Below are 12,884 nucleotides of genomic sequence, written 5' to 3' on the forward strand. Positions count from 1 at the left end.
AAAACAATATGGACTCCCGGAAACCCGGTGGCCAAGAACTACATTTCCCAGCACTCCCCAGAAAATTGAGCCTCGCACCTTGCCGTAGGACGCCATTTTTTGCTCTGTTACATTACCGGTTTCGTGTTTATGGAGGGTTTTCCCGCCGTTTTGGGGGGTTTCCCCTCAATTTCGGGTTTTCAGCTCTCCATTTCAGAGTTCTTCCCCGCAATTTTGGGGTTCCTTCCCCTAATTTGGTGCTTCGCCCCCCCCCCCACTTTTGGGGTTCCCCCTCCATTTTGGGGATTCCCCCCAATTCCAAGCCCCCCACAATTTTGGAGGCCCCCACCATCCTTTCTTGGCCTGCCACCCTAATATTAAGGTTCTTTCCCCCAATGTTGGGGTTCTCACCACATGTTTGAGGTTCCTTCCCTTAATTTGGGGCTTAGCTCCCCGGGATCTGGGGCTTTAACCCCAATTTTGGGGGTCCCCCCCAAGTTTGGGGATTCCTCCCCAGGTCTGGGGGGGGTCCACATTCAATTCTGGAATTTCACACTTCCATTTAAGTCTTCTTCCCCCCAATTTGGGGGTTCACCCACCCAATTTTGGGGGTTCCTCCCCTAATTTGGGGGGACCCGACCAATTTTGGGGGTCCCCCCCAATTGTAGAGTCCCCCACCCTCCTTTTTTGGGTTCCCCCCTAATATTAAAGAGTTCTTCCGCCCAATTTTGGGGGACCCCACAATTTGGCCGTTCCTTCCCCTAACTTTGGGCTTCAACCCTTCGATTTTGGGGGGGGCTCCCCCCCTCTTATTTTGGCCTTCCGCCCTAATATTAGGCCTAACCCCTAAGAACCTTGACCCCTAAGCCTATGGCAACCACGGATCTAACCCTAACCCCTACCCCAACAAACCCTAGAAACCCTAACCCTAAAAACCCTTACAGCCCTAACCCGACAAAATTTACCACACTAAACCCCTGAAGACTGTTCTGGGGGGTCCACATTCAATTCTGGAATTTCACACTTCCATTTAAGTGTTCTGCCCCCCCAATATGGGGGTTCGCCCACCCAATTTTGGGGGTTCCTCCCCTAATTGGGGGGGACACAACCAATTTTGGGGGGGACACAACCAATTTTGGGGGGGACACAACCAATTTTAGAGTCCCCCACCCTCCTTTTTTGGGTTTCCCCCAATATTAAGAGCTCTTCCGCTCAATTTTGGGGGACCCCACAATTTTGACGTTCCTTCCCCTAACTTTGGGCTTCAACCCTTCAATTTTGGGTGGGCTCCTCCCCTCTTATTTTGGCCTTCCGCCCTAATATTAGGCCTAACCCCTAAGAACCTTGACCCCTAACCCTATGGCAACCACGGATCTAACCCTAACCCCTACCCCAACAAACCCTAGAAACCCTAACCCTAAAAACCCTTACAGCCCTAACCCGACAAAATTTACCACACTAAACCCCTGAAGACTGTTCTGGGGGGTCCACATCCAATTCTGGAATTTCACACTTCCATTTAAGTGTTCTGCCCCCCCAATATGGGGGTTCGCCCACCCAATTTTGGGGGTTCCTCCCCTAATTGGGGGGGACACAACCAATTTTGGGGGGGACACAACCAATTTGGGGGGGTCCCCCCAATTTTAGAGTCCCCCACCCTCCTTTTTTGGGTTTCCCCCAATATTAAGAGCTCTTCCGCCCAATTTTGGGGGACCCCACAATTTTGACGTTTCTTCCCCTAAATTGGGGCTTCGACCCTTCAATTTTGGGGGGGGCTCCCCCCTTAGTTTGGCCTTCCACCCTAATATTGGGCCTTACCCCTAAGAACCCTGACCCCTAACACTACGGCTCCCACGGATCTAACCCTAACCCCTACCCCAAAAAACCCTAGAAACCCTAACCCTAAAAACCCTTACAGTCCTAACCCGATAAAATTTACCACACTAGACCTACGCCTAAAAGCCCTAACCCTAAAAATTAAGACCCTCTAAACCCTAACCCAAAACGTAAAGATTCTCAAAGCCCTAACGCTGGAGACCCTAACCTTAAAAAAAAAAAAATAAGACCTTAAAACCCTAACCCTAAATACCTGACCATAACTAAAACCCTAAGACCCTAACCCTAAAAACCCTATCAACACTAAAACCACAAAATACTTTAAAACCTTAACACACTAACCCCCAAACCCTAACCCTTATAACTCCAACCCTAACAACCTTAAAATCCTAACCCTAAACCCTGGAAACCCTAACCCTGAAACCCAACCCTAGTGCCTTAGCCCTGAAACCTTAAAACCCTAACACCTTATTAGAAACACTCTGTAACCAATACCATAGGCTCAGGCAAGTATCTCAGTGAGGTAGCATTTTTATTCACGATTGCAATGGCAGGCGTCCCACAAGCCACCTACTAGTTCCATAACACAGTTTATATAATTTTTTTTTTCCTCTCGGTGACCAGGACCCTCCCCAGTTTCCCCATTGACTGAGTAATCCATGTTCACGATCTATCCAGTGCTTCACAGAAAATACACAGCTGCTGGCCTGTTACTAGTCAATTTTATTTTTTTCTTGACTGTTTTCCTCTTTGAGGTGGTAATGTTTCTTACACCGTGATTTCCACCCAATTGCTCTAAGGATCCTGGTTGTCTGCATTTTACAAGGTTGTCTGTTAAGCTTTCTTATCACTGCAAGCATATATCAATACCACCTTCCTTCCCTCTAAACGATGTAACTCTGTGCAAAAACATTTTTATTCCCACAACCTTGATCCCCTTACCCTAAAATCCTTATTCTCTTTAACCGTAACAACTCTAAGCACAACCCTAACCCTTCATATCAACCCCCCGACGCTAATGACACTGACTAATGATCCAAACCCCAAACCCCAGGCAACCAACAAAGAAACAGACACAAAGCTGAAAACTACAAAAAAGGCAAAACCCTGGATACAGACCCCAAATCACAAACACGCTACCAAAATGCTACAGAAAAGCCCCAGACGCAGGCCCCAAGCACTACAGCTAGGCCCCAGAAGCTCTAGACACATCCCAAAGCCAAAATGCAATCCCCAAACACTACAGAAAAGCCCCCAAACACCAGACACAGGCTGCAGAAGTCTACAAGCAGGCCCCAGCCACACCCGGATGCAGACCCCAACTGTCCACAAGCAGCTCCCAACCCACCCCCCCCCTATGAACTGGACCCCCCCCACCACCACCCAGATGCATGCCCCAGGCCCCAGGCCTCAGCCCCAGCCCCCACACCCCAGACTCAGGCCCCAAAGGTGTACAACCAGCTCCCAACTGCCCCCCTCAAAGGGAGGCCCCAAAGCCTGCCAGAGGACCCTAGAGCGTACAACCAGCTCCCAACCCCCCCGGCACAGGCCCCAACCCCCCCCCAGACACAGGCCCCAAAGGTGTACAAGCAGGCCCCTACAGTATACAAGCAGCTCACAACCACCCCCCCAAAGGCAGGCCCCAAGCCCCTCCAGATGCAAGCCCGAAAGGTTAAAACCAGCTCCAACCCCCTAACCCCCCCCGCCCCGCGCAGACGCAGGCCCCAAAGGTGTACAAGCAGTTCCCAACCCCTCCAAGGCAGGCCCCAAAAGTGTACAGGCAGGCCCCTACAGTGTAGAAACGCTCCAACCCCCCCCGCTTCCACCTCGAGGGAGGCCCTCCCCCCCCAGTATACACGAAGCTCCCAACCCCCTCTCAGAGGAATGCCTAAAAAAGTATACAAGCAGCTCCTAACACCACCCCCCCCCCCCAAAAGAGGCAGTCCCCAAAGGTGTACAAGCAGGCCCTCAAATCCCTTAGGTGTACAAGCAGGCCCTTCAAATCCCTTAGCCCCTGCGCCAGCTTTATTGGCGAGCAGCGAGGCTGGGGGGGGAGGGGGGCAAGACAGCCTTAAATAAAATACAAATATAAAAAGTGTTATAAATGGCTGTTATAAATCCAAATAGGATTACAATCAAAGTTTACAATTTATTAAACGAATAGAGGCAAGCAAGCAGCGCTGGGTGCGCCGGGAGTCTCTGCTCCCCCAGGACGCACGCCTGTTACGTAAGGCGGCTGGTTTTGATGCTCCCAGGCTAATACATATTCATTACTACTTCGAGAAGAGGCAGGGTTATTAGAATTGGTTTCCGGAATCCGAAACCCCTCCCAGGGGCCCCTGCGTACCAGTCTCTGGTGGTCTCTCGGGGCTTGCTCGGGCTGAATGCTGGTTGTCTTCCTCTCAGGCTTTTGTCCTTCAATTGTCCTTCAGCTCCCCCTTCCTCCTCGTTTGGGAGCCTCTGCGCCGGATTTCAGAAACTCTAGCAACATCCCCTGCAGTAGTCAGCACTTTTCCCTAAAAACCCCTTTGTTCTCTTATCACCTAGACCCGGGCCTCGATGGTAACCCTTCAAATCCCTTAGTGACACGAATTGCTGGACCATTCCTTACAAAAGGAAGGATAAAATATGTAGAGGAGCAATGGCACCCGCGAAAGCCCGGCGCCACGGGCAGAGGCAGCGAAGGTTGACGGCAGAACAGTGCTCGGTTTGAACACGGAGAGGGAAAGCGAGGGGAAGGTGGCCGAAGCCGGCCGCAGTCTCTGAGCTCTCCTCCTCCTGATTGTTTTCTCTCAAAGCCATTTCTGTCTGTGTGCGGGCACCCGGAGCCGGCAGAAGTCCCCGTGAAGTCCTTCGGCAGGACGGAGGGCTGCGTGGGCTCCAGTGAGAGAGGGAGTTAGGAGAATCTTATCAAGTAGAGATAGAGCGCTGACAGCGTTAAACTAGGATGCTACTTAGTGTCTTTGCTAACTATGGTGCATTGTGCCAATTAACTAAAGCAAGAAGCCTTGGGCCCCTTACCAAGGTCAGTCTCCTAATAAGAGAGTGAGCCTGTCTTAAGAAACTGGGAGAAACTGGTCCTGCAGATGGACAAGAGCCAAGGAGCAACTGAGTCTGCGCAAAGACAAGAGGTCAACTAGCGGTGACGAGGAAGAGTCATCAATCTTCATGCCCACGACCTCCCGTGCTGCCCAGCGCTGAATAAACATACCTACTTTACAATCTCACTGATTGTGGAGTCCCTTTTCCGCAAGTCACTAGCAGCGGTTTCTTCCGCAGAGGTTTTCCCAGAGCCGCTTCAAAGCTTCCCTCGCGGAGCTGGGGCGTCGCAGGGGGTCGTCAAAGCACGCACACACACACACACACACACACACACACACACACACACACACAGGCGTTGTTGTCCAAACAGAAAGTATTTACAACAAATTCGACAAGCGGTTTTCCTCTGCCAGCAGCAAATGCCTGAGGGCCCCTACAGCTTCACAAATCATAGCACAAAGAGCCTAAAGTTCCTCTAAAATTTAGGGAAATGATTCAAAATAGATCTGCTAGGGGAAAACGATCACTGGCGGCAGGGTACACAATACACGCGAGTCTCAGCTCTCCTCCGCAGGGTCAGTGCCCACGCCCAAGTGCGACGCTGATGGCACCCGAACATTTGCTGTAGCAGGCAGCAGAGCCAGCAGCTCAGGGGAGCAATTTTAAAAACCAGGAGGCACTTAAACCAACCCTTAATTGACCCAGTTACTGCAGGAGAGTCCCGACTACTCGCCCTGGAGTCCTACTGTCACCAACAAAAAGCACCAACCAAAGCTTGGGGGAACTTTGGTACAGCACAAGAGAAGGGAGTGGGGGTAGCGTAGCCGTATCGCAGAGCTGCTGCTTTTCACACCATTTTATCATCCCCGATAACTGAAAGTAAGGCCGGGTGGGCTGACCCCACCACCACCACTCCTGGCAGCATGTTTGGTCCACAACGCTAGAATAATTATTTTGCTCCCTCCCGCCCCTACAGCTTCATCATCTGAAAAGATTACAGTCAAAACAATGGCATACACAAATAAAAGTCAAGAGTTGACATAGTAACTCCGGGATTTGGGTATCAACTGTCCGAGAAATCAGAACACCCAGGCTTCACAATGTGCCCAACATCGAGCTGTGCCAAGGGGGGCGGAAGGAAGAAGCTTTCCGTTTAAGCCTTCAGAGCATCGCTCCATCACTACGTCAATTCACAGCCACCACAGCGTGCCGATGGACATCTTTCTGTGCCAAAAGAAACAAGTGCTTTGTCCTCTTGATATCAAAGGTAGCCACCTATAGTTACGGAACCATGCACAAGACCTTAACTCTGACCAGCAGGAAAACTTAGGACAACTGAGTGCAGATCCTGCCAATTTCTACCAGTTCCAACTGTGCTTTAAGTCTCATTGCAAAGCCTCAGTTAGAAAAAGGATCACCTCAGGGTATCCAACAAGAAGAAGAGTTGTTTTCTTTTTTTTCCTTTTTTTCTTTTTTTTTTTTTAATATACCATAGGACTATGCAGTTCAATCATCAATCATCTTGGAAAGCTCAAGGAGGAGGTCATCCTCATCCTTCCCTGGGTCCAAGTCGAGCTCGGCTTCCAGTATGCCGTCTGAGAGTTCCCAAAGTAGCATCTCTAAATCCTCGTCTACAGATACGGGCGCGTTGCCTGTGGAACTCAGCCGGCGTGTCCTTGCTTCTTCTAGCTGGGAAGAAGCTGAAGTCGAGCTTGAGAACTCCATTGGCTCCACGGATTCTGCCTGGCTTCCAAGATGTGCTTCAGGGTTTCTCTGTGAAGCCAGAGCACCCGGAGTCTAGCAAAGATGGGAAACCAACATGGCCTCCCGGAAGCCCAGTGTCCGAGAACTACATCTCCCGGCATGCTCTGGGAAAACAATATGGACTCCCGGAAACCCGGTGGCCAAGAACTACATTTCCCAGCACTCCCCAGAAAATTGAGCCTCGCACCTTGCCGTAGGACGCCATTTTTTGCTCTGTTACATTACCGGTTTCGTGTTTATGGAGGGTTTTCCCGCCGTTTTGGGGGGTTTCCCCTCAATTTCGGGTTTTCAGCTCTCCATTTCAGAGTTCTTCCCCGCAATTTTGGGGTTCCTTCCCCTAATTTGGTGCTTCGCCCCCCCCCCCACTTTTGGGGTTCCCCCTCCATTTTGGGGATTCCCCCCAATTCCAAGCCCCCCACAATTTTGGAGGCCCCCACCATCCTTTCTTGGCCTGCCACCCTAATATTAAGGTTCTTTCCCCCAATGTTGGGGTTCTCACCACATGTTTGAGGTTCCTTCCCTTAATTTGGGGCTTAGCTCCCCGGGATCTGGGGCTTTAACCCCAATTTTGGGGGTCCCCCCCAAGTTTGGGGATTCCTCCCCAGGTCTGGGGGGGGTCCACATTCAATTCTGGAATTTCACACTTCCATTTAAGTCTTCTTCCCCCCAATTTGGGGGTTCACCCACCCAATTTTGGGGGTTCCTCCCCTAATTTGGGGGGACCCGACCAATTTTGGGGGTCCCCCCCAATTGTAGAGTCCCCCACCCTCCTTTTTTGGGTTCCCCCCTAATATTAAAGAGTTCTTCCGCCCAATTTTGGGGGACCCCACAATTTGGCCGTTCCTTCCCCTAACTTTGGGCTTCAACCCTTCGATTTTGGGGGGGGCTCCCCCCCTCTTATTTTGGCCTTCCGCCCTAATATTAGGCCTAACCCCTAAGAACCTTGACCCCTAAGCCTATGGCAACCACGGATCTAACCCTAACCCCTACCCCAACAAACCCTAGAAACCCTAACCCTAAAAACCCTTACAGCCCTAACCCGACAAAATTTACCACACTAAACCCCTGAAGACTGTTCTGGGGGGTCCACATCCAATTCTGGAATTTCACACTTCCATTTAAGTGTTCTGCCCCCCCAATATGGGGGTTCGCCCACCCAATTTTGGGGGTTCCTCCCCTAATTGGGGGGGACACAACCAATTTTGGGGGGGACACAACCAATTTGGGGGGGTCCCCCCAATTTTAGAGTCCCCCACCCTCCTTTTTTGGGTTTCCCCCAATATTAAGAGCTCTTCCGCCCAATTTTGGGGGACCCCACAATTTTGACGTTTCTTCCCCTAAATTGGGGCTTCGACCCTTCAATTTTGGGGGGGGCTCCCCCCTTAGTTTGGCCTTCCACCCTAATATTGGGCCTTACCCCTAGGAACCCTGACCCCTAACACTACGGCTCCCACGGATCTAACCCTAACCCCTACCCCAAAAAACCCTAGAAACCCTAACCCTAAAAACCCTTACAGTCCTAACCCGATAAAATTTACCACACTAGACCTACGCCTAAAAGCCCTAACCCTAAAAATTAAGACCCTCTAAACCCTAACCCAAAACGTAAAGATTCTCAAAGCCCTAACGCTGGAGACCCTAACCTTAAAAAAAAAAAAATAAGACCTTAAAACCCTAACCCTAAATACCTGACCATAACTAAAACCCTAAGACCCTAACCCTAAAAACCCTATCAACACTAAAACCACAAAATACTTTAAAACCTTAACACACTAACCCCCAAACCCTAACCCTTATAACTCCAACCCTAACAACCTTAAAATCCTAACCCTAAACCCTGGAAACCCTAACCCTGAAACCCAACCCTAGTGCCTTAGCCCTGAAACCTTAAAACCCTAACACCTTATTAGAAACACTCTGTAACCAATACCATAGGCTCAGGCAAGTATCTCAGTGAGGTAGCATTTTTATTCACGATTGCAATGGCAGGCGTCCCACAAGCCACCTACTAGTTCCATAACACAGTTTATATAATTTTTTTTTTCCTCTCGGTGACCAGGACCCTCCCCAGTTTCCCCATTGACTGAGTAATCCATGTTCACGATCTATCCAGTGCTTCACAGAAAATACACAGCTGCTGGCCTGTTACTAGTCAATTTTATTTTTTTCTTGACTGTTTTCCTCTTTGAGGTGGTAATGTTTCTTACACCGTGATTTCCACCCAATTGCTCTAAGGATTCTGGTTGTCTGCATTTTACAAGGTTGTCTGTTAAGCTTTCTTATCACTGCAAGCATATATCAATACCACCTTCCTTCCCTCTAAACGATGTAACTCTGTGCAAAAACATTTTTATTCCCACAACCTTGATCCCCTTACCCTAAAATCCTTATTCTCTTTAACCGTAACAACTCTAACCACAACCCTAACCCTTCATATCAACCCCCCGACGCTAATGACACTGACTAATGATCCAAACCCCAAACCCCAGGCAACCAACAAAGAAACAGACACAAAGCTGAAAACTACAAAAAAGGCAAAACCCTGGATACAGACCCCAAATCACAAACACGCTACCAAAATGCTACAGAAAAGCCCCAGACGCAGGCCCCAAGCACTACAGCTAGGCCCCAGAAGCTCTAGACACATCCCAAAGCCAAAATGCAATCCCCAAACACTACAGAAAAGCCCCCAAACACCAGACACAGGCTGCAGAAGTCTACAAGCAGGCCCCAGCCACACCCGGATGCAGACCCCAACTGTCCACAAGCAGCTCCCAACCCACCCCCCCCCTATGAACTGGACCCCCCCCACCACCACCCAGATGCATGCCCCAGGCCCCAGGCCTCAGCCCCAGCCCCCACACCCCAGACTCAGGCCCCAAAGGTGTACAACCAGCTCCCAACTGCCCCCCTCAAAGGGAGGCCCCAAAGCCTGCCAGAGGACCCTAGAGCGTACAAGCAGCTCCCAACCCCCCCGGCACAGGCCCCAACCCCCCCCCAGACACAGGCCCCAAAGGTGTACAAGCAGGCCCCTACAGTATACAAGCAGCTCACAACCACCCCCCCAAAGGCAGGCCCCAAGCCCCTCCAGATGCAAGCCCGAAAGGTTAAAACCAGCTCCAACCCCCTAACCCCCCCCGCCCCGCGCAGACGCAGGCCCCAAAGGTGTACAAGCAGTTCCCAACCCCTCCAAGGCAGGCCCCAAAAGTGTACAGGCAGGCCCCTACAGTGTAGAAACGCTCCAACCCCCCCCGCTTCCACCTCGAGGGAGGCCCTCCCCCCCCAGTATACACGAAGCTCCCAACCCCCTCTCAGAGGAATGCCTAAAAAAGTATACAAGCAGCTCCTAACACCACCCCCCCCCCCCAAAAGAGGCAGTCCCCAAAGGTGTACAAGCAGGCCCTCAAATCCCTTAGGTGTACAAGCAGGCCCTTCAAATCCCTTAGCCCCTGCGCCAGCTTTATTGGCGAGCAGCGAGGCTGGGGGGGGAGGGGGGCAAGACAGCCTTAAATAAAATACAAATATAAAAAGTGTTATAAATGGCTGTTATAAATCCAAATAGGATTACAATCAAAGTTTACAATTTATTAAACGAATAGAGGCAAGCAAGCAGCGCTGGGTGCGCCGGGAGTCTCTGCTCCCCCAGGACGCACGCCTGTTACGTAAGGCGGCTGGTTTTGATGCTCCCAGGCTAATACATATTCATTACTACTTCGAGAAGAGGCAGGGTTATTAGAATTGGTTTCCGGAATCCGAAACCCCTCCCAGGGGCGCCTGCGTACCAGTCTCTGGTGGTCTCTCGGGGCTTGCTCGGGCTGAATGCTGGTTGTCTTCCTCTCAGGCTTTTGTCCTTCAATTGTCCTTCAGCTCCCCCTTCCTCCTCGTTTGGGAGCCTCTGCGCCGGATTTCAGAAACTCTAGCAACATCCCCTGCAGTAGTCAGCACTTTTCCCTAAAAACCCCTTTGTTCTCTTATCACCTAGACCCGGGCCTCGATGGTAACCCTTCAAATCCCTTAGTGACACGAATTGCTGGACCATTCCTTACAAAAGGAAGGATAAAATATGTAGAGGAGCAATGGCACCCGCGAAAGCCCGGCGCCGCGGGCAGAGGCAGCGAAGGTTGACGGCAGAACAGTGCTCGGTTTGAACACGGAGAGGGAAAGCGAGGGGAAGGTGGCCGAAGCCGGCCGCAGTCTCTGAGCTCTCCTCCTCCTGATTGTTTTCTCTCAAAGCCATTTCTGTCTGTGTGCGGGCACCCGGAGCCGGCAGAAGTCCCCGTGAAGTCCTTCGGCAGGACGGAGGGCTGCGTGGGCTCCAGTGAGAGAGGGAGTTAGGAGAATCTTATCAAGTAGAGATAGAGCGCTGACAGCGTTAAACTAGGATGCTACTTAGTGTCTTTGCTAACTATGGTGCATTGTGCCAATTAACTAAAGCAAGAAGCCTTGGGCCCCTTACCAAGGTCAGTCTCCTAATAAGAGAGTGAGCCTGTCTTAAGAAACTGGGAGAAACTGGTCCTGCAGATGGACAAGAGCCAAGGAGCAACTGAGTCTGCGCAAAGACAAGAGGTCAACTAGCGGTGACGAGGAAGAGTCATCAATCTTCATGCCCACGACCTCCCGTGCTGCCCAGCGCTGAATAAACATACCTACTTTACAATCTCACTGATTGTGGAGTCCCTTTTCCGCAAGTCACTAGCAGCGGTTTCTTCCGCAGAGGTTTTCCCAGAGCCGCTTCAAAGCTTCCCTCGCGGAGCTGGGGCGTCGCAGGGGGTCGTCAAAGCACGCACACACACACACACACACACACACACACACACACACACAGGCGTTGTTGTCCAAACAGAAAGTATTTACAACAAATTCGACAAGCGGTTTTCCTCTGCCAGCAGCAAATGCCTGAGGGCCCCTACAGCTTCACAAATCATAGCACAAAGAGCCTAAAGTTCCTCTAAAATTTAGGGAAATGATTCAAAATAGATCTGCTAGGGGAAAACGATCACTGGCGGCAGGGTACACAATACACGCGAGTCTCAGCTCTCCTCCGCAGGGTCAGTGCCCACGCCCAAGTGCGACGCTGATGGCACCCGAACATTTGCTGTAGCAGGCAGCAGAGCCAGCAGCTCAGGGGAGCAATTTTAAAAACCAGGAGGCACTTAAACCAACCCTTAATTGACCCAGTTACTGCAGGAGAGTCCCGACTACTCGCCCTGGAGTCCTACTGTCACCAGCAAAAAGCACCAACCAAAGCTTGGGGGAACTTTGGTACAGCACAAGAGAAGGGAGTGGGGGTAGCGTAGCCGTATCGCAGAGCTGCTGCTTTTCACACCATTTTATCATCCCCGATAACTGAAAGTAAGGCCGGGTGGGCTGACCCCACCACCACCACTCCTGGCAGCATGTTTGGTCCACAACGCTAGAATAATTATTTTGCTCCCTCCCGCCCCTACAGCTTCATCATCTGAAAAGATTACAGTCAAAACAATGGCATACACAAATAAAAGTCAAGAGTTGACATAGTAACTCCGGGATTTGGGTATCAACTGTCCGAGAAATCAGAACACCCAGGCTTCACAATGTGCCCAACATCGAGCTGTGCCAAGGGGGGCGGAAGGAAGAAGCTTTCCGTTTAAGCCTTCAGAGCATCGCTCCATCACTACGTCAATTCACAGCCACCACAGCGTGCCGATGGACATCTTTCTGTGCCAAAAGAAACAAGTGCTTTGTCCTCTTGATATCAAAGGTAGCCACCTATAGTTACGGAACCATGCACAAGACCTTAACTCTGACCAGCAGGAAAACTTAGGACAACTGAGTGCAGATCCTGCCAATTTCTACCAGTTCCAACTGTGCTTTAAGTCTCATTGCAAAGCCTCAGTTAGAAAAAGGATCACCTCAGGGTATCCAACAAGAAGAAGAGTTGTTTTCTTTTTTTTCCTTTTTTTCTTTTTTTTTTTTTAATATACCATAGGACTATGCAGTTCAATCATCAATCATCTTGGAAAGCTCAAGGAGGAGGTCATCCTCATCCTTCCCTGGGTCCAAGTCGAGCTCGGCTTCCAGTATGCCGTCTGAGAGTTCCCAAAGTAGCATCTCTAAATCCTCGTCTACAGATACGGGCGCGTTGCCTGTGGAACTCAGCCGGCGTGTCCTTGCTTCTTCTAGCTGGGAAGAAGCTGAAGTCGAGCTTGAGAACTCCATTGGCTCCACGGATTCTGCCTGGCTTCCAAGATGTGCTTCAGGGTTTCTCTGTGAAGCCAGAGCAC

Source organism: Anser anser (genome assembly GCF_964211835.1).
Source record: "Anser anser genome assembly, contig: HAP1_SCAFFOLD_106, whole genome shotgun sequence".
Lineage (NCBI taxonomy): Eukaryota > Metazoa > Chordata > Aves > Anseriformes > Anatidae > Anser > Anser anser.